The sequence below is a fragment of the Sciurus vulgaris genome (genome assembly GCF_902686455.1).
Source record: "Sciurus vulgaris genome assembly, chromosome: 7".
Taxonomy (NCBI): domain Eukaryota; kingdom Metazoa; phylum Chordata; class Mammalia; order Rodentia; family Sciuridae; genus Sciurus; species Sciurus vulgaris.
The window spans coordinates 108,941,633-108,963,026 of NC_136467.1; positions in this window are offsets into that span (position 1 = coordinate 108,941,633).

Consider the following 21,394-nt stretch of genomic DNA (forward strand, 5'->3'; position numbering starts at 1 on the left):
ATCCATGTTTGTATAAATTTGTCAAAGTATACTTAATGTCAATTATGTCTAAAAAAATAATTTCCTAGATAATTGTTAAAAAAATGTTTAAAAAAACTGAAAAATAAGGGCTGGGGAGATAGCTCAGCTGGTAGAGTGCTTGCCTTGCAAGCACAAGGCCCTGAGTTCCATCCCCAGTACCGCAAAAAAAAAAAAAAAAAAAAAAAAAAAACACTAAAAAAAATAAGATAGTAAAATTTGCCACAAGGATGTGGGGGTAAAGCATAAATAGTACAGGCACAGAGAATGATGAGATCTATAACCTAAATAAATGCTTCCCATGGAGCCATGCTCTGATGAGGTCTCTCTGATGCTTCTTCAGGTCCAGGTCTTAGTTGGAGTTACTGGGAGTGTTGGCTGATGAAGGCTCATAGCTTCTTCCTTTTTGTGGAATTACTCTGATGGGCACTGACTCTCTCAAAGACAGCTCCCCTCCCCAGGGGCGGCCCACATCCAGTTATTGATGATATGGAGGTGAAGCAGTCCCAACTACTTCAAAAACTTAAAAAAAATAAAGGTCCCCAGATACAGAGCTCCCGATGGAACTGGCAGAATCCTATGTTTAAATTTTTTTATTTTTTCCCCTTTAAAATCACTGATTCAAAGATACCCTGTGTAAAAGCAGCTCTTAAATAGCTGATTTAATGATTCAAAAGAAATGTGCCTACCTGTACATGAATGGTCTTCTGATTTTGAATTGTATTATATTTACAAGTAGAATTGACAAAATTAACCAAAAATTTTTTACACATTACTTAAGGGAAATCGTTGCAAATGCAATAAAAATGTTGATTTCAACCTGACTGATAGAGATCATAGCATATCCATCTGACCATTTAACTGTCCTTTAGCTGTCATTACCTATGACCAGGATCCCCAGAATTTCTAAGAAGTATTTACATTGTTAATGTTAGGATAGATTCTCAGAGCTTCTGAGATCCAGGTGGTTGTCACATGTGTATGAAGAAAGAATAACAAAATTAACTGAAGAAGCATTTTATGACAAAAGAGTAGAAGAAATGTTAGCTTTCTTTGTTTCTTTGGTTTTGTAGTAAATGTACCTTAGACATCTGCTGGGAGGTATCTCATTGTATTTTAACATACACTATTGGGAAGATTCTCTAATAGTCTTCACAAAATCAGAGGAGAATACTATGTCAGGAGGTTATGGTATTTTTAGAGAGATTTCCTACACAGATATGACCTAGGATGCATGATGAATGCTTACGTAGGTAATTGTTCATATTCAAGGTGTTCATCATAATTTTTCCTTAGTTACACTATGAATTATTATCAGTTAGGAACTGCATATGACCTGATGTTACATAATCATAGTTACTATGGCTTAGACAAAAGGAACTTGTTTTTGCATAATATCTACAAACATTATTGAGGTAAGTCATCCAAGTCTGAGGAAGCAGCCCACAAGACCACCTGTGTTTTAGTTTCCCTGCAGTTTTATGTCCTATTTTATTCATGGAATGTGATTCTTACACTCACAGTTTCAAGATGACTGCAACAGATCTAGGTCATGTTCCAGGAAAAAGGAGGAAGGAAGAAGCAAGATGGAGTAGGAAAATATTGTCTTTGTAATATAAAGCATTCTCAGAACTCCCTTGGAGAATATGGTTTATATCTTATTGATTAGAACTGTCTCATAGCTGCCATAACTGCAAGATGAAGTTTCCTCCTGCTGTATTGTCTAAGTGTGTGAGTAAGATGAAAGGGGAGCGTAGATATTAGATAGATGATAGAGATTCCGATGAAGCAAGTCTCCATGTTTAAGAACATTGCTGCCACTGCTCTTTTGCCTTTCTTCCCCAAACTACATGCACTATTGCTGGATTTAGCCTAAAACCCTAAAATATTAGTGATACTTTTATTTTTAGATTTTTATATGGGGCATTATGATATTTTTCTTCAGAGTAACTTTTTAAAAATTATATTGAATCAGAATATACATAATTATCTCTTCGGGAAATATATTTATAAGATCCATTTTCAGTGAAGCTGTCAAACTAAGTTCTTAACACTACGATCATGTGGCAGTACCAAGAAATTATTCCATTAAGCATGATTTCTGATTAGCTAATTTTAAAAACTCACCTTTTGATCAATGCCATGTAAATGAAATTTTTCCTTGGTTTAGAGAAATCACCTTTACCATATTTGGTTATATGACTTTTTTGTTTTTTAAAAATTAGGATGTGTATCTTTCATCTTGCGCCTGATAAGAAGAGTTTTTTAATTCCCTTGTGGTTCAATCATGAAGTGATACCTCTGTCTTTATTAGCAACAGAATTACTTGCTATTTTTAGACTTAATTCCTTGCTGAATTTCATTGGCATTCTTTTCCTAAAGATGGAAACTGCAAATAACAATCTTTCCAGATTGCCAAATTTTATTTAAGAAAGGTCCACTGGGCCTACTTTTTCTTCTATAATCTGCAGGGTCTCTGGTCTGATTCCGAGGTCCTTAATCCATTTTGAGTTTAGTTTCGTGCATGGTGAGAGATATGGGTTTAGTTTCATTCTGTTGCATATGGATTTCCAGTTCTCCCAGCACCATTTATTGAAGAGGCTATCTTTTCTCCATTGCATATTTTTGGCCCCTTTGTCTAGTATGAGAAAATTGTATTTATTTGGGTTTGTGTCCGTGTCCTCTATTCTGTACCATTGATCTACCTTTCTATTTTGGTACCAATACCATGCCATTTTTGTTACTATTGCTTTGTAATAGAGTTGAAGATCTGGTATTGCGATACCCCCTGCTTCACTCTTCCTGCTAAGGATTGCTTTAGCTATTCTGGGTTTCTTATTCTTCCAGATGAATTTCATAATTGCTTGCTCAATTTCTGTAAGGTACGTCATTGGGATTTTAATTGGAATTGCATTGAATTTGTATAGCACTTTAGGTAGTATGGCCATTTTGACAATATTAATTCTTCCTATCCAAGAACATGGAAGATCTTTCCATCTTCTAAGGTGTTCTTTAATTTCTTTCTTTAGTGTTGTATAGTTGTCATTGTAGAGGTCTTTCACCTCTTTTGTGAGATTGATTCCCAAGTATTTTATTTTTTTCGAGGCTATTGTGAATGGGGTAGTTTTCCTAATTTCTCTTTCTGAAGATTCATCACTTATGTATAAAAATGCGTTGGATTTATGAGCATTGATCTTGTAACCTGCTACTTTACTAAATTCACTTATGAGTTCTAAGAGTTTTTCTGGTGGAATTTCCAGGTTCCTCTAAATATATAATCATGTCATCAGCGAACAGGGATAGTTTGAGTTCTTCTTTTCCAATTTGTATCCCTTTAATTTCTTTGGTTTGTCTAATTGCTCTGGCTAGAGTCTCAAGAATGATGTTAAATAGAAGTGGTGAAAGAGGGCATCCCTGCCTTGTTCCAGTTTTTAGGGGAAATGCTTTCAGTTTTTCACCATTTAGAATGATATTAGCCATGGGCTTAGCATAAATGGCCTTTACAATGTTAAGGAATGTTCCCACTATCCCTATTTTTTCTAGTGTTTACAGCATGAAGGGGTGCTGTATTTTATCAAATGCTTTTTCTGCATCTATTGAAATAATCATGTGATTCTTGACTTTAAGTCTCTTGATATGGTGAATTACATTTATTGATTTCCTGATGTTGAACCAACCTTGCATCCCTGGGATCAAACCCACTTGATCATGGTGCACTATCTTTTTAATATGTTTTTGTATGCGATTTGCTAAAATTTTGTTGAGAATTTTTGCGTCGATGTTCATTAAGGATATTGGTCTGAAATTTTCTTTCCTCAATGTGTCTCTGTCTGGTTTAGGTATCAGTGTGATATTGGCTTCATAGAATGAGTTTGGGAGGGTTCCCTCCTCTTCTATTTTATGGAATACTTTGAGAAGTATTGGAATGAGCTCTTCTTTGAAGGTTTTGTAGAACTCGGCTAAGAACCCATCTGGTCCCGGACTTTTCTTTGTTGGTAGGCTTTTGATGACTTCTTCAATTTCAGTACTTGAAATTGGTCTATCTTGTTGTTCTAGGATCAGACTTCCTTAACAGGACTCCCATAGCACAAGAAATAAAAGCTAGAATCAACCACTGGGATAGATTCAAACTAAAAAGCTTTCTCTCAGCAAAGGAAACTGTCAGCAATGCGAAGAAAGAGCCTACAGAATGGGAGAATATCTTTGCCAATCATACTTCAGATAGAGCACTAATCTCCAGAATCTAAAGAACTCAAAGAACTCTACTCCAAGAATTCAAATAATCCAGTTGACAAATGGGCCAAGGAAATGAATAGACACTTCACAGAAGAAGATCTACAAGCAATCAACAAACATATGGAAAAATGTTCAACATCTCTAGTAATAAGAGAAATGCAAATCAAAACCATCCTAAGATTCCATCTCACCCCAATTAGAATGGCCATTATCAAGAATACGAGCAACAACAGGTGTTGGCGAGGATGTGGGGAGAAAGGTACACTCATACATTGCTGGTGGGGCTGCAAATTAGTGCAGCCACTCTGGAAAGCAGTGTGGAGATTCCTTAGAAAACTTGGAATGGACCCTCCATTTGACCCAGCTATCCCACTCCTTGGCCTATACCCAAAGGACTTAAAATCAGCATACTACAGAGATACAGCCACATCAATGTTCATAGCTGCTCAATTCACAATAGCCAGACTGTGGAATCAACCTAGATGCCCTTCAATTGATGAGTGGATAAAGAAACTGTGGTATATATATACAATGGAATATTACTCAGCCATAAAGAATGATAAAATTATGGCATTTGCAGGCAAATGGATGAAATTGGAGAATATTATGCTAAGTGAGAGAAGCCAATCTCAAAAAACCAAAGGACGAATGATATCGCTAATAAGTGGATGATGACACATAATGGGGGGAGGGAATGGTTAGTGTTAGGGTTAGAGTTAGGGTTAGGGAGGGGGGCAAGTATGGAGGAGGGAAGCACTGTATAGAGGGAAAAGAGGGGTGGAAGGGGTGGGGGGAAGGGAAAAAATAACAGAATGAATCAAACAACATTACTCTATGTAAATTTATGATTACACAAATGGTATGCCTTTACGCCAGGTACAAACAGAGAAGCAACATGTATCCTGTTTGTTTACAATAAAATTAAAAAAAAAAAAAAAAGGTTCACTGGGAAGGAGAAAATTTGGAAAAAATTCAATATTTATTTGCTGCCATCATCAACTCCTTTTGTTATGGATTATAAGGTCAAATAAAAGCTCATGGCATTCTGAAATTCAAAGAGGTGAGAGTGTTATTGATTTCTGATTCTGAAGGAAAAATTCTAGGGGCAAAATGTAACCATAATAATCTAATATTAAAATAATGTATTATTTTAAATAAATAGTAAAGAGTTGCTGTGCCCTGATGGATATTTTAGCAATGTAAAATTAAGATACCTACAGTTTTCTTAAATCTAAAGTTTTAGAATATTTTGTTGTTCTTAAGTACAGTGGCATTTAAAAGTTCAGAGGATGAACATCAGAAAATGCATCAGGAAATGAAGGTAGAATAAAACAAGAAACTTAGATAAATTTTTACTTACCTTGCGCTTAATAAGTGATCAAATTTCACCCATTTTCCACACTGATTTCTTGATTTTGAATGGCATGGTGTTAAACCAAGAGGAAAGATTGACAATTAGGGGTAGCATATTTTACATGGGAAGATTTCTTAAAGATTTAGACAATTACATTTCCAAAGAAACTTTGAGTTAACCCAGAGAATTAATAAAATTAAGTGCTTAGTTTCTTCTTTCCTCAACAGCTATTCATTCCCTTTATGGTCCAATAGACGTTTTAATTAAGGACATTAAGGTAAGGTGTCAATTAAAACTTTTTGCTAGAGGTAAAGCATCCTTGCTAAAAGAAAATAAGTGATGGAAATACTTCTCAAGATAATTAACATGGACAAACAAATATACAGTGTAACAAATGCCCTATTCCTGCCACTAACCTTCTTGGAAAAACACTTGGAATTCTGCCTGTGGGTTCTTCTTTCCTGTGCTCAGCCTGCCACAGTTGGAAATTCTGGGAAGTAAAGCCACTGGAAGAAAACTCATCAATGTTAACAGGAGTTTAAGAAAAAGAAAGGAAGCTTGAGTATATGCCTATAAAGAAACAAAACTAAATGAAAAATTCAAATAATTATTGTCTTGTTTGCAATAATCTCTAAGAATTTTGTTAACAATTTTTATGAAAAATGAAAGGTCATTGTGAAATAAATTGATGAGATTATATTCATTTACGAGATGTCAGCATTTCCACATACTGTTTTGTCAATTCTGCCATGTAAAACAAGTACTCAGAATAAGAATTCTCCTCATGAAACAGAACATTCTATAAGTTTCTATTCAGTGCTCTGTTGCCTTTATCCCTTAATACTCCCAAACTATTTTTAGGCTCCTATCTTGCTGTGATTCCATAGCTTCTTCTGTCTTCTGGCTACGAAATGACATCCCACACCCTGGAGAGTCTCTTCCTAGTAGACACTTCATGAACATTCACTGAATAAATGATTGCAGGGGCATTTTCCTGACCTTCAATTATAGCAAGATTGGGGGATGATAATTGTAGAGGCTGGACAGTGGCTGCCTTGTTGTGACTGAAATAGGGGTTCCTCTTGTTGGCCTGGCTCTGCAGTGATGTCCTGGAAGTCATTTTGGGAGTCATACCACTGAGAATACCTCTAGTCCTTCCAACAAATTTTTGAGCATCCGATTCTCCATGTTAAACTTTGTGTTGTTTAAAATAGCCAGTGTTTTCCATTATGTAAACCAATATAGTCTTTGGTACCAAAAGATATTATGAGTAATAAAAAACTCAGGTTAGTAATTAGGAACTTATTAATTTTACCTTTTTGGATTTGAAGGAAGTAAGAGCAGACCATGTCTTTATTTATTTATTTATTTTTGTGGTGCTGGAGATGGAACCCAGTGTTGTTCCACCACTGAGTTATATCTGCAGCCATTTTTATTTATTATATTTGAGACAAGGTCTTGCCTAATTGCCAAGCCAGGACTTGAACTTGGGATCCTCCTGCCTCGCCCTTCTGAGTTGCTGGGATTATAGTTGTGTGCCATCATATCAGACAAGAATGAGATATTATTAATGTATGACACCAATCATTGAAATACTGAAGACAAACCGAGCAATGGTTGCTATTATATTATGATCAGCATAATTTATATATATGCTATAGAATGAGGTAGTTGCTACAAAGTCTTCTGGAGAGAAAACAGTAGGATTGAAACTTTAGTCTGTATACTCACAGCACTATATTAGACATTTTCTATGACTGCATCTAAAAAGTTCTCATATCCACAGGGCTTATGTAAATGATCTTCAGGTGCAGAATCTGATTTTGTCATTTCTTGAATTTAAACATATTGAGTTAATAGTCTCAACATGTTTCTTGTGGAAGTTAGGAATTTGGAGGAAAGTGTAGTAGATTGAAATATACAATAGGATATTTTGAAGTTTTCACTTATGTTCAAAGGCTCAGACTTCAAATCTTCACAGAGTTTTCCGTATCAGTAGAAACCATCCTCTTCATCTGTCTGAGGACTCTGTGTAACTTGAACACCTCGAATTTAACTCACAAGCTCATTATCTTGTTTGTAGATGCTAATTCTCATTTCCAATCTTGGTCACCCTTCACTGATAAATATTCAAAATGTCCTATGCAAGCAAAGTCATTTCAAATTGAAACCCCAGAAGAAAGATGTATAAAAAATGCTTTGTAAGACTTAAAATTTGTATCCACCAAACTCTGGAGTTAGTGTCTTAGTAAGTGCTGAGGGAGCTTGCTACACCAGAGAGAGGAAAATGTGATTTTCAATAAGCCTGGATTTAGCTCTTAAAAGAGGCTCCGACCTAAGTTTTAGTTGTTGAAAGTACCTTAGTGTATTAATGAAAACTGAACTAAATTGGAGCCTACATTGAATGAAATTTTAAATTTCAAAAATACTGTATATAAAATGTAAAAGAAGAAATTTGTATTTAGAAATAGATGACTCAGAGTTTTCCTTGAATGAAACACCAAGGTCTACATTGATGAAGAGGATACCTACTTCCTTGAAGAATTCTCCAGTGGTTATATTCTCTAGGCTGCAAGAGAGGAAAAAGTGTTAGGGTTAGTCTAGCAATGTCCCCATAACCAAACATGGGAAGGAGTAAAATGTTAGATTTGAAACAAGTGCTTATTGAACCAATGCTGTCTCCCCTTTATGAAAAATCAAGGTAAGACTGTAACAGGGATCCCCTTCATGTAACAGGGTTGCACTTTATGATTTGACTATAAACTTTGCTGTTAAAATATAAAAGGAAAAAGGGAGGAGATGCTGCCAGTGAAATGAACTCCTGAATTCAGCAAAGATCTCTTAATGTTTGTAGACTAAGTGGACATGGTTACCAAGATAGGGCATGACTTGAGGACTCATGATGGTTTTTGATTTAACCCACTTTTTTAAAGATAATTGATAATGCAATATCTATAAATGAAAAAGATGGATCATCCAGGAAGTTCCAACTTTAATCAATTTAAATAAACATATTTTAAGATGACTCAGGACACTATGATTGAATTAGTGGTCTCTCCTAAAACTAAAACGCAAACCAGTATATAGATGCTCACATCTCCAAAGAAGTAGTGCCAGGAAAAGACCCATTACGTGTACATATTTCAATCTTCCACTTATTTTCCCACAAGCTTGCAACCATTCACTGAAGTAGTATTAAGCTGGGTGATGTGATGGGCTGGAGGTATAGCTCCGTGACCAATCTCTTGCCTAGCATATATATGCATGAGGCCCTGGGTTTAATCCCCAATCCTGTAAAAATAGAAAATGAAAACAAAACAAAACCTGAAAGAAAATCACCAAAAAAACTGGGTGACATGATATACCCAGAGCTTCATAGATGTCTTTTACATTTTCTATTTCCTGAAGAAGCAGACTCAGAATGTTCCATTGAGAACCTTACCAGACAAAATGGAGAAATTAAGGTATTTAAGCAAATGAAGATTTTAAAAAATTATTTTTATTATCTATACATGACAGTAGAATGTATTTTGACATATTATACATATAAGGAGTATATAACTTCCCATTTTTTCCGGTTGTTTGTGATATAGAAGTACATTGGTTGTGTATTCATATATGCACATAGGAAAATAATGTCTGATTCATTCTACTATTTTCCTATTCCTATTCTTCGTCCCTTCCCTTTATTCCTCTTTGTCTAAAGCAAAGTACTTCTTTTCTTCCCTAACTCCCACACTTTCATTGTGAGTTAGCATTCACATATCAGAGAGAACATTTGGCTTTTGGTTTTTTGGGATTGACTTATTTCACTTAGAGTGATAACTTCCAGTTTCATCCATTTACTGGCAAATGCCATATTTTCATTCTTCTTTATGACTGAATAGTATTCCTGTGTGTGTGTGTGTGTGTGTGTGTGTGTGTGTGTGTGTGTGGTATATATACAAACCACATTTCTTTATCCATTCATCTGTTGAAGGCCACCGATGCTGGTTCCATAGTTAAGCTATTGTGAATTGAGCTACTATAAACATTGATGTGACTGTGTCACTGTAGTATGCTGTTTTTAAGTCCTTTGGGTATAAACTATGGAGTGGGATAACTTAGTGAAATGGTGATTCCATTCCAAGTTTTCTGAGGAATCTCCATACTACTTTCCAGAGTGGTTGCACAAGTTTGCAGTCCCACCAGCAATGTATGAGGGTACCTTTTCCCCACATTCTCACCAACATTTATTCTTACTTGTATTCTTGATAATTGCCATTCTGACTGGAGTGAGGTGAAATCTCAGAGTAATTTTTTAATTTGCATTTCCCTAATTCCTAGAGATGTTGAACATTTTTTCATATATTTGTTGACTGATCTTATTGCTTCTTCTCTGAAATGCCTGTTCAGTTCTTCGTCCATTTATTGACTGGTTTATTTATTATTGGGTTGTTTTAGTGTTAAATTTTTTCAGATCTTTATATGACCTGGAGATTAATGCTCTATCTGAGGTGCTGGTGGCAAAGATTTTCTACCATTCTGCAGGTTCTCTCTTCACAATCTTATTTCCTTCATTGTGATGAAGTTTTTTAGTTTGATTCCATCCCACTTATTGATTCTTGATTTTACTCCTTTCACTTTAAGAATGCTGCTAAGGAAGTAACTTAGTAAGCTGACATGATGTAGAACTGACCCTCTGTTTTCTTCTGTTAGGTACAAGTTCTCTGGTCTAATGCCTAAGTCCTTGATCCACTTTGAGATGAGTTCTGTGCTGTGATGAGAGCTAGGGGCTTAATTTCACTTTGGTACATATGGATGTCCAGTTTTCCCAGAATCATATGTTGAAGAGACTATCTTTTCTCCAATGTATGTTTTTGGCACCTTTGTCTAGTATGAGATAACTGTATTTATGTGGGTTTGTTTCTGTGTCTTCTATTCTTTACTATTAGTCTACATGTCTGTTTTGGTGCCAATACTATGCTGTTTTTGTTGCTATAGCTCTTTAGTATAGTTTAAGGCCTGATGTTGTGATGCCTCCTGCTTCACTTTTCTTGGTAAGAATTGCTTTGGCTACTCTGGGTCTCTTATTTTTCCAAGTAAATTTTATGACTGTTTTTTTTTTTTATTTCTATGAAGAATGTCATTTGGAATTTAATGGGAATTGCATTAAATCTGTATAGCACTTTTGGTAGTATGACCATTTTGACAATATTAATTTTGCCTTCTATGAACCTGGGAGATCGTTCCATCTTCTAAGGTTTTCTTGAATTTTTTGAACTTCTTATTTTAGAGTTCTGTAGTTCTCATTGTAAAGGTCTTTCACCTATTTTGTTAGATTAAGTTTACAAATTTTATTGATTTTGAGGCTATTGTGAATGGGATAGTTTTCCTTTTTCAGTTGACTCGTCATTGATGTATAGGAACACAACTGATTTATGGGTGCTAATTTTGTATCCTGCTACTTTGCTGAATTCATGTATGACCTCTAGAAGTTTTCAGTTGGAGTTTTCTGTGTCTTCCAAATGTAGAATCATGTTTTCAGCAAATAGTGACAGCTTGAGTTCTTCTTTTCCTATTTGTGTCTCTTCAATTTCTTTCATCTGTCTGCTCTAGCTAGAGTTTTCAGCACTATATGGGGTGGGGTGTGTGACTCAAGAAGCTTTGTTTAATTTCTGTTTGGAGGATCTATCTAATGGTTAGATAGGTATGTTAAAGTCACCCAATATTATTGTGTTGTGGTCTATTTGATTCTTGAAACTGAGAAAGGGGTGTTTGATGTGCAAAGATGCTCCATATTTTGGGGCATAAATATTTACTATTGTTATGTCTTGTTGATATATAATTCCATTAAGCAGCATAAAATGTCCTTCTTTGTCCCTTATGATTAACTTTGACTTGAAGTTCACTTTATCTGATATAAGGATAGAAACTCCTGTTTGTTTACAAGATACATGTTAGTGAGCATGTTTTTCCCCAACCTTTCACCTTCAGTCTGTGGATGTCTTTGCCAATGAGGTGAGTCTCTTGGAGACAGCATATTAGTGGAGCCTGTTTTTTAGTCCAATCCATCAGTGTATGATTTTTGATTGATGAGTTTAGGCCATTTACATTCAAAGTAATATTGAGATATGATTTGTATTCCCAGTCATTTTGATTTCTGCTATTTAATTTGAATTAATTTCTCCTTCAATTGACTATTCCTTTAGTGTAATACCTCCCTTTGATAGTTTTCACTTTAATTTTTCATTAAATATTTGCTGAGAATGTTCTGTAGTGCAAGATTTCTAATTGTGAATTCTTCAACTTTTGTTTTATTTCATCTTCAAATCTGAAACTTAATTTTGCTGGGTATAGTATTCTTGGTTGGCATCCAGCAAATGGAGTTTTGACTGAAGCCCTGTCTCAGTTGGCCCAGTAGACCTGGAAAAGGTTTCTGTGGTTATTTCTTCAGTTCTTGAAATGACAATAGAAATAAATATATGCAGTGACTGGTGATCACCAGATTGACTCTGTAACTAGTGAACCCTCTTGTGGTAAAAAGGCCACCTGGGAGATTCTAAAATTTTCCATTAGTACCTTCAAAATAACTCAAAGTCCACAGTCTATCCCTGAGGGTGTCAGAGAGATTAGTGACACTATCACAATCTCAAAAGATGCATGAAAGATGTATGCATGTAAGAGGCTTTTATTCACTCATTTAAATTGATAATTTGGTCTGTAGAGAAGATAGATTAATGTTATAGGACAATGAATTTTAAAAACTCTTAAGAGATAAACTCTAATTGCAGCTACTATTCCAGACTAGACATATTTAATGAGGTAAATGAATATGGTGTCTATGTACTTTTATGTGGTGATTTTTTTTCTCTGAGTTAATAAGCAGGGTTATTTTTTTCACCTTATGGTATTGAAGTTTGCTTTCTTCTGCATGCTTCAGGGTTATAGCAACTTTCCAACACTGCCAACTGTTCAATGGAGGGAATGTAATCATTTCAACATTACATTCAGGATCATGTTCATCAATTAGATTGATGACATCATGTCAGTAGTTCCCTAGTGAATGTAGTGAAATGCACTGATGAAAACACATATATTAAAGTTAGTGTCAATAAACTTCATGCAGATATGTAGGTGTGCTGGGTATGGCCACTTTATTAGGTTTAAAAGTTGAAAAACTTCTTCTATAAAATCAGATGGTAAAAATATACTAGCTTTTGTAGACCACAAGTCAAAATTAAAGATATTAGATAATCTAAGGATATAATATAACCTATGTAATCAGAAAAAAATTTATAACATTTTATTGAAGAAATTACAAAATAACAATATAATTGAATAAATTTGTATTAGAATACAGATATAGAAATGAAGAGTATAATTTTATTTTGTTTTGAAGGGATGATATTTTGTTTATTTGATGTTCAGACAGTGGTCCACATGGTCAAAATAGATGGCAAACTATTTATTAATGCTGTAATTAAGATTTTTATGTATTTCATCTTTGAAAATATCTTTCACATGAATATTTACTGCCAAATCATGATGTAAATCCACAAGCATATAATTTTAATTGTACATACTCAATGCGTGGAAGGCATTTATATATTTCTTTTAATTTATTCTCTTGACATCCAGACAAGAATTTTATTGCAGTTTCATCATTTCTAAATGAAGGTTAGGAAGAAGTTCCTCAAATGCATGGTAAAGTGGATTTTGAAATCCACCTACTTTCTTTCCAACTGCATTACAGTTCCCAAAATGCTGCTGAAATTGTAGTTTAATCTCATCACTCATACTCACTACAACTTTGTATGGAATGAAGATTTCATGTTTTGTTTTAAAAATTGGCAGCCTAAAATCTGGAAGTACATAAAGCAGATAACCTTATATGTGATTTCACCACATTTTGTTATTGAGATTACTTTCCAGTAATATCTTTTTACATGTCTTGTTTCACCTTGAAATTTTAGGTTGAATTCAGTAAGAAAAATTATCTTGTCTGCAGTAAAATCTAACTTCCCAAAGTCAGACAATGTCCAATAATAGTGATTGGGGACAGTTCTTCTCATCTAGAAAAGAATCACTCTTATCCTGAACTAAAAAAAAAAAAAAAAAAAAAAAGATTAAAAACAAAAACTAAGCCATCAAAGTTGCTGCATAACAAAGCATTTAGGATTTTCAGCTTCTATTTCTCACAAAAGCTCACAGGATTGATGATGTTCCAGTTTACAAAAATAATGAAGTTCACTGCTAACACTACTGGTTCAGTAACAGGACTAATTAAAATGTTTTCTTCAAATTACTTGCTCAATACCTAAGGATTTTAAATATTTTGAATTTCTTCAAACATTTAAAATCTGTCCCACTAAACCATTTTTTATTCCAAACATGTTTTTACCCACAATAAATTTTATCTTTGCAGATTTCACTTTATGTTATACTAACTCAGTATTTTTCTCAACTTCTTTTAAAATATTCTTATTCATTGTCCTACTCAGTTTATTCACTGAGGTTAATTTTTCACCTGAAAATCAACATTTATGTGTTAAATAACTAAACAGTCCTGGTAACATCTCTCAGTTCAACAAGAGCCAGGGGAAAATATTCTAAATCATTTCCTTTTTAAAAAGTGGAGTATTTGGGTTTTCTCCTCATATCCTCAAGTATTTAAACAACTGATTTTGTAGAAAGGCTAAAGAAGTTTATTTTCTCCTGACCTACTTCTTCTATAGCAATCAATATTTTAAGAAATGTATAAACTGGCAATATAAACATATTAGCATAGACATTGCATCATTGAATAAGGAACACAATTCTTTGTGATTTAATAACAAAATATAAAATTGCCTGTTTCTTAATAATACAAAGTCCATTTTCCCTTGTTTTAAAATGATAGAAATGTAGCATTAATAAAAAATAAAATTGTAAAATGGAGATATGTTATTTAAAGATACCTGCATTGTTGGATATATGCGTTGAAGAGCAGTAAAAAGTAATGAGAATACCACATATACATGCACTCAACTCTGCTGTTATAGTTCAAAGGAATCTCTTGACAATATATAAATTAATATACATTGCTGTATCTCAATAATACTTTGTTTATGGACACTTAAATTTGAATATCATATAATTTCATTTTCTTTATTAAGAATGCAAAATTGTACCTTAATTATATGCCAATATTCAAGTTATATTGGAAATTCAGAGCCTGGTCCCTAGTTAGTTTTAAAGAATCCTGGAATATCAGACCACATCTAAAAGTATATTGGGACCAACTCAATTAATTTCCAAAAAATAAATTGAGGTTATAAAGTGTTACATGACTTGTAGAAGTCACACAGACAGTTAGTGCTAGACAGCAGAGTTAGAAACTTTGAATTTAAATTTCCAAAGTAATATATTTCCCTTTCCAAAGCAAGGAGGTATATACACACACACACACACACACACACATATAAATACACTTGTAGTCTTATTTTCTTATTTTATAATTTTTTTTTTACTTTTTGGTAAAATATATCATAAAGATGTGCAAACTTAATGAATAGATTAAACAGTATTTGAAGTATTACATTGTCTTTTTATTTACCTGACTTTTTAACCTCATGGGTAATGCTCATGGTAACATCCCCTGGTCACAATTTTCAGAGGATGTTCACTGCAAATACCTTTTCTTTAAAAAATAGATTACCTTTCCCAGGTTAAGAGGTTGATATCAGTTTCTTAGTTTCCTAAAAGATTCTCTGGTACTCCACTTTCCAGTCCCCTAACCTAGAGCTGGTGCTTTAGCAGTTCTACTCTGCCACTTCATGTGACTCTGCGTGTGCTCGTGCCTGGGTCAAGCGACAGGAGCACAGAGAAAGGAAAGAGCATGGAGATGCTTTCTCCCTTCCCCACCCTCTTGGGCTCAAACTCCTCTGACTGGAAAGACGCCCCTCCCTCACATTTTGGTGAGGGAGTGGTGTTGCTAATGTTGCTCTTGTCTACAACAGTGCTGTGAGATTTCATGGGGGCCAGGGTCCAAGAGAACAGAAAAATATAATGACTCTTGGGGGAAATTCCTTCTACTTTATCTGAGCATTGGGAATCTCCTTTCTCATTCCTCAAGACAGAATCTGAGGGTTTCTGGAAACCTCTGTTGTTTTTGGTGCCCCACTTCCATGTTTGGGCTAGCTTGGGTAAAGTCAGATGGCACTTTGGGACAAAATGGAGAAATGCACCCCCAGTTTGGTGATATTTTGAATGCTGGTCTTCTTTTCCAATACACTGCTCTAATTATTCTTTTTTTAAAATTAATGTTTATAGTTATGCATAATAGGTTCATGTTGAGAAAATTACATATGCATGGAATTTAATTTACTCCATTTCAATTACCAGTGCCACCCCATGTGCCCTCCCCTCTTCCCTCACCCTACTCCCCTTTCTCTACTTATGGTCTTACTTTCACTCATTTTTAAAATTTTTAATTAGTGGTTTATTACATAAAGATTAAATCACTGTGATGTATCATATGCATACATAATATATATACATTTTTGCATACATATATACATGCACATACATAATTTTGTCGAATTCACTCTGCATTCTTTCCCCTTTTCCGTTATGCTTCCTTCTCTCTAATTCTTGTCTTCTACTTCTACTTGTCTTCCCTTTGCTATTATGATATTCAAATTCCCATCTCTCTCTTTTTTTTTTTTTCTCTCTCTCTTACACTGCTCTAACTTCCACATATGAGAGAAAACATTGGATCCTTGTCTTTCTGACTCTGGCTTATTTCACTTGACGTGATTCTCTCCAATTCCCTCTCCAATTCCCTCTATTTACCAGTGAATGCCATAATTTCCCTCTTCTTTATGACCGAGTACAACTAAATTATATATATGTACTGTATTTTCTTAATTCATTCATCTATTGACAGGCATCTAAGCTGGTTCCATAACTTGACTACTGCAATTGTGCTGCTATAAACATTGATGTGGCTACATCACCATAGTATGCTGATTTTATTGTGTTTTTTAAAATAAATACTGAGGAGTGAAATAACTGTATCATAAGGTGGTTCAATTCCTAGATTTTTGTGCAATCCCTATACTGCTTTCCAGAATGGTTGTACTAATTTGCAGTCACATCAACAATGTTATGAGTGTATCTCTTCCCCACATCCTCACCAACACATATTATTATTTGTAATCTTGATAATTGCCATTTTGACTGGAGGAAAATGAAATCTTAGTGTAGTCTTGATTACATTTCCCTGTATTAGCATTTCCCTGATTGCTAAAGATGTTGACCATTTTTCCATATGTTTGTTGGCCTTTTGTGCTTCTTTTGAGAAATGTATGTTTAGGTCTTTTGCCATTTATTGACTAGGTTATTTGGATTTTTTTAAACAAAATTTATTATCTTTACTTTTTTTTCTGGTTCATTTGCCAAATACACTTTTAAAAAATTTATTGTATTTGTTCTAATTAGTTGTACATGATAGTAGCATACATTTATGCATTTCAATAGATTTTATTTAATTTTTATTTTGTGTTCTTTTTGAGTTCTTCATATATTCTGAATATTAATCCTTATCAGAGGAGTAGCTGACAAAGATTTTCTCCCATGCTGCAGGCTCTCTCTTCATGATCTTAATCTTTTCTCCTTTTTAATTTGATGTCATCCCTCTTACTGATTATTGTTTCTTGAGATTTAGGGTTTTTGTTAAGTAAATCAGTGCCTGCACCAATATATTGGAGTGTTGATTCTGTATTTTCTTTTAGTAGTTGGGAAGTTTTTATTCTAATTCCTTTGTCTTTGATTTTGATTTAACTATTGTCCAGCACCATTTGTTAAAAGGCTATCTTTTCTCCAACTTATATTTTTAGCATCTTTGTCAAGTACCAGATGACTGTGGATTTATCCCTTTATCTTCTATTCCATTAATCTTCATGTCTATTGTGATGCCAATACCATGCTGTTTTTGTTAGCAAAACTCTATTGTATTATTTGAGATCAGGTTTTGGGATGCTTCCAGCATCACTCTTCTTGATCAGGGTTGATTTAGCTAAATTAACTTTATGACAGTTTCTAAATTAATTTTACTAAATTAATTCTATGACAGTTTTTTTTCTAATTTTATTTTGATGAAAATTGCATTAATCTGTCAATCACTTTTGTCGATATTACCATTTAGGCACTATTAATTCTGCCTATCCAAGAACATGAGAGGTCTGTCCATCATCTAAGATTTTCAATTTCTCTCTTCAGTATTGTATAATTTTCAGTGTAGAGGTCTCCTTAGTTAGATTTGCTCTCAATTATTTTATTATTTTCTGAGGCTATCGTGAACGTAATTGTTTTCTTTTTTTCTTTTTCACTGGATCCATTATAGGAGTACAGAAAATCTATTGATTTTTAAATGTTGATTGTGTACTTTGCTGAATTTGTTTATCAGCCCTACAAATATTCTGGTAGAGTTATTGGGTCTTCTAGATATAGGATTATGTATCAGCAAATGGAGATAATTTAACTTCTTCTTTTCCTGTTTGTATCCTTTTAATTTTCTTCTCTTGCCTGATTGCTCTGGCTAGAGTTCAAATAACTATATTGAATAGAGTGGTGAGAGTGGATATCCTTTTCTTGTTCCTGATTTTGTAGAAAATTCTTTCCATTTTTCTCTGTTCAGTATGATGTTGGCTTTATGTTTGTCAAATATAGATTTTACGATGTTGAGATAAGTTCCTTCTATCTCTAATTTCTCCAGAGTTTTAGCATGAATGGGTACTGAATTTTATCAAAGGCTTTTTCTGCATATGTTAAGATGATTATCTCATTCTCATCATTAATTCTGTTTATGTTCTGAGTTACATTTATTAATTTACGTGTGTTGAACGAAACTTGCATCCCTGGGATAAATCCACTTGATTATGGTGCACTATCTTTTAGATGTGTTTCTGGATGGGGTTTGCTAATATTCTATTAAGGATTTTTGCATCTATGTACATCAGGGATATTGGTCTGTAGTTTTCATTCCTTGTATCTTTGTCTGGTTTTGGAATCAGAGTTATACTGACCTGATAGAATATATTTGGGAATATTCCCTCCTTTTCAATTTTATGTAATAATTGGAGAAATACTGGTCTTAGCTCTTTTATAGAGGTCTGGAAGAACTCAACTGAAAATCCATCTTGTCCTGTGCTTTTCTTTGTTGGAAGATTTTTAATTGCTGTTTCAGTTGTATTACTTGGTCTATTTAGGTTTTCTATACTTTCTAGAATCAATTTGGGCAGTTCTTATATGTTTAGAAATTTTCAGTGTCTTTTAGATTTTATAGTTTATTGCAATATAAGATTTCAAAACGGTTTCTAAGGATCCACTGGATTTTAGAAATGCTGGTGGTGATATCTCCTTTTTCATCTTTAATTTTGTTTATTAGAATCTTTTCTTTCTTTTAGTTTGTTAGACTAAATGTTTCTTCCCCTTATCTTTTCAAAGAACCAACTCTTGGTGCTAATTTACTCCTTGTATTTTTTGGGGGGCAGGTAGTAGAGATTGAATTCAATGGTACTCAACCACTGAGCTACTTCCCCAGTCCTATTGTGTATTTTTTATTTAGAGATAGAGTCTCACTGAATTGCTTAGCACCTCACTTTTACTGAGGCTGGTTTTGAACTTGTAATCCTCCTGACTCAGACTCTCCAGCTGCTGGGATTACAGGTGTACCCCACTGGTCCTAGCTACTCCTTGTAGTTTTTAAGTCTCAATTTCTTTAATTTTGGCTGTGATATTGTTTCTTGTCATCTACCGATTTTGACATTAGTTTGTTCGTTCTTTTCTAAGGACTTAAGGTGGAACAATAGATCATTTATTTTGAAACTTCCTTTTAAAAAAATAATTTAGGCACACAGTGCTTTGAGCTTTCCTCTTAGAAGTTCCTTCATACTGTTCCTGAGATTTTGGTATATTGTATTTCTGTTTTCATTTGTTTCTAAGAATTTCTTGATTTTTTCTCTCATTTCTCCTATGATCTATTCTTCATTTAAAAGGGTATTGCTCAATCTCTTTGTTTTTAAGTGATTTCTATTATTTTTCTTGCTGTTGACTTCTAGTTTTTTATATTATTATCTGATAGGATGCATATGATTATATCAATATTTTTGTATTTGCTAAGACTTACATTGTGACCTAGAATATGGTATATTTTAGAAAAGGATCCATGAGCTATTTAAAAGTAAGTAAATACAGCTACTTTGGGGTGAAATATTCTGTTGATGTCTATTACATCCATTTGATTTATAGTATTATTTAGGATGGAAATATCTTTATTAATTTTATGTTTTATTGATCCATTTATTGGTAACAGAGGTGTGTTGAAATCCAGTCAGTATTATTGTATTGGGTTCTATCTGCCAAGAAGTAGTTGTGTGCGTGTGTGTGTGTGTGTGTGTGTGTGTAGTTACATTGATATTTGGAGCATATATATTTGCTATCATTATCTCTTCTTGTTGAATTATTCTTTTTTTTCCAAGATGTAGTGGCTTTTGTTTTTGTCTATTTTTTCTTGAAATACATTTTGTCAAATATAAGAACTACTCCTGCTTGCTTTCAGACTCCATTTACAAGGGATATTTTTCCATCCTTTTGCCTAAAACCTGTTTGTGTCTTTGCCACTGATGAGTCTCTTGCAAAGAGACTTGTTTTTTGATCAATTTTGTTAATCTATGTCTTTTCATTGGGGTGTCGAGATCATTTACATTCAGCATTATTATGTACATGTCATTGTTATTTCCTGCCATTTTTTAAATAGAATTAGCTTCTTTTTCTTAATAAATTTGTTTTATTTATTTATTTTTTGTGGTTCTGGGGACCAAATGCAGTGCCTCACTCATGCTAGGCAGATGCTCTACCACTGAACTACAACCCCAGTCCCTGCTATTTTGTTTTGTTTGCTGTATTCAATTCTGTCTTGATTTTCATTTAGTTAGTTGCTCTTCTAGTGAACTTCATCTATTTGGAAATTTGGGGGTTTGATCTTGAGTTCTTCTATGTGAAATTTTTAAAAAAATTTGGGACCAGGGATTGAACCTTGGTGTGTCTAACCACTGAGACACTCCTAGCCCTTTTTCTAAAAAAAATATTTTTTTAAATTTTGAGACAATCTTGCTAAGTTGCTTAGGACATTGCAAAATTGCTAGGCTGTTCTAAACTTGTAATTCTCTTGCCTCAGCTTCTGGAGCTTCTGGGTTTACAGACATGCACCACCTTGCCCTATCGTGTGCAATATATTTTAAGTATTTTCTTTTATAATTGACTTAGTGGTCATGAATTATTTTAGTTTATCTTTATAATGGGAAGATTTTCTTTCCTCATTTATTCTGGAAGATAGCTTTGCTGGATATAGTAATATTATCTGGAAATTGTTTCCTTTAGAGCTTGGAATATCTCTTTCCAGGCTTGATGTTAGCATCTTGATGTTTTGCCTCTAAATGTAACCTGACATTTTTCTCTTGCAGCTTTTCTATCCTTATTTTCTATGTTAGGCATTTTGATTATGATGTGTCTCAGTTTTTTTTTTTTTTTAATTTTGTCTATTTGGAGTTCTATATGCATCTTATATGTGGATGTCTCTTTTCTAACATATGCAAAATTTTCTACCATTATCTCAGTGAAGAAGTGTTTAATTCTATTAGGCTGTATTTTCATGTTCTCCTCTATCTGAATGACTCCCAGATTTGATCTTTCTCTCCCAGAGTTCTTGTACATTCTGATCATAGCTTTTTAATTATTTTTATTATTTTCCTCTTATTGCAC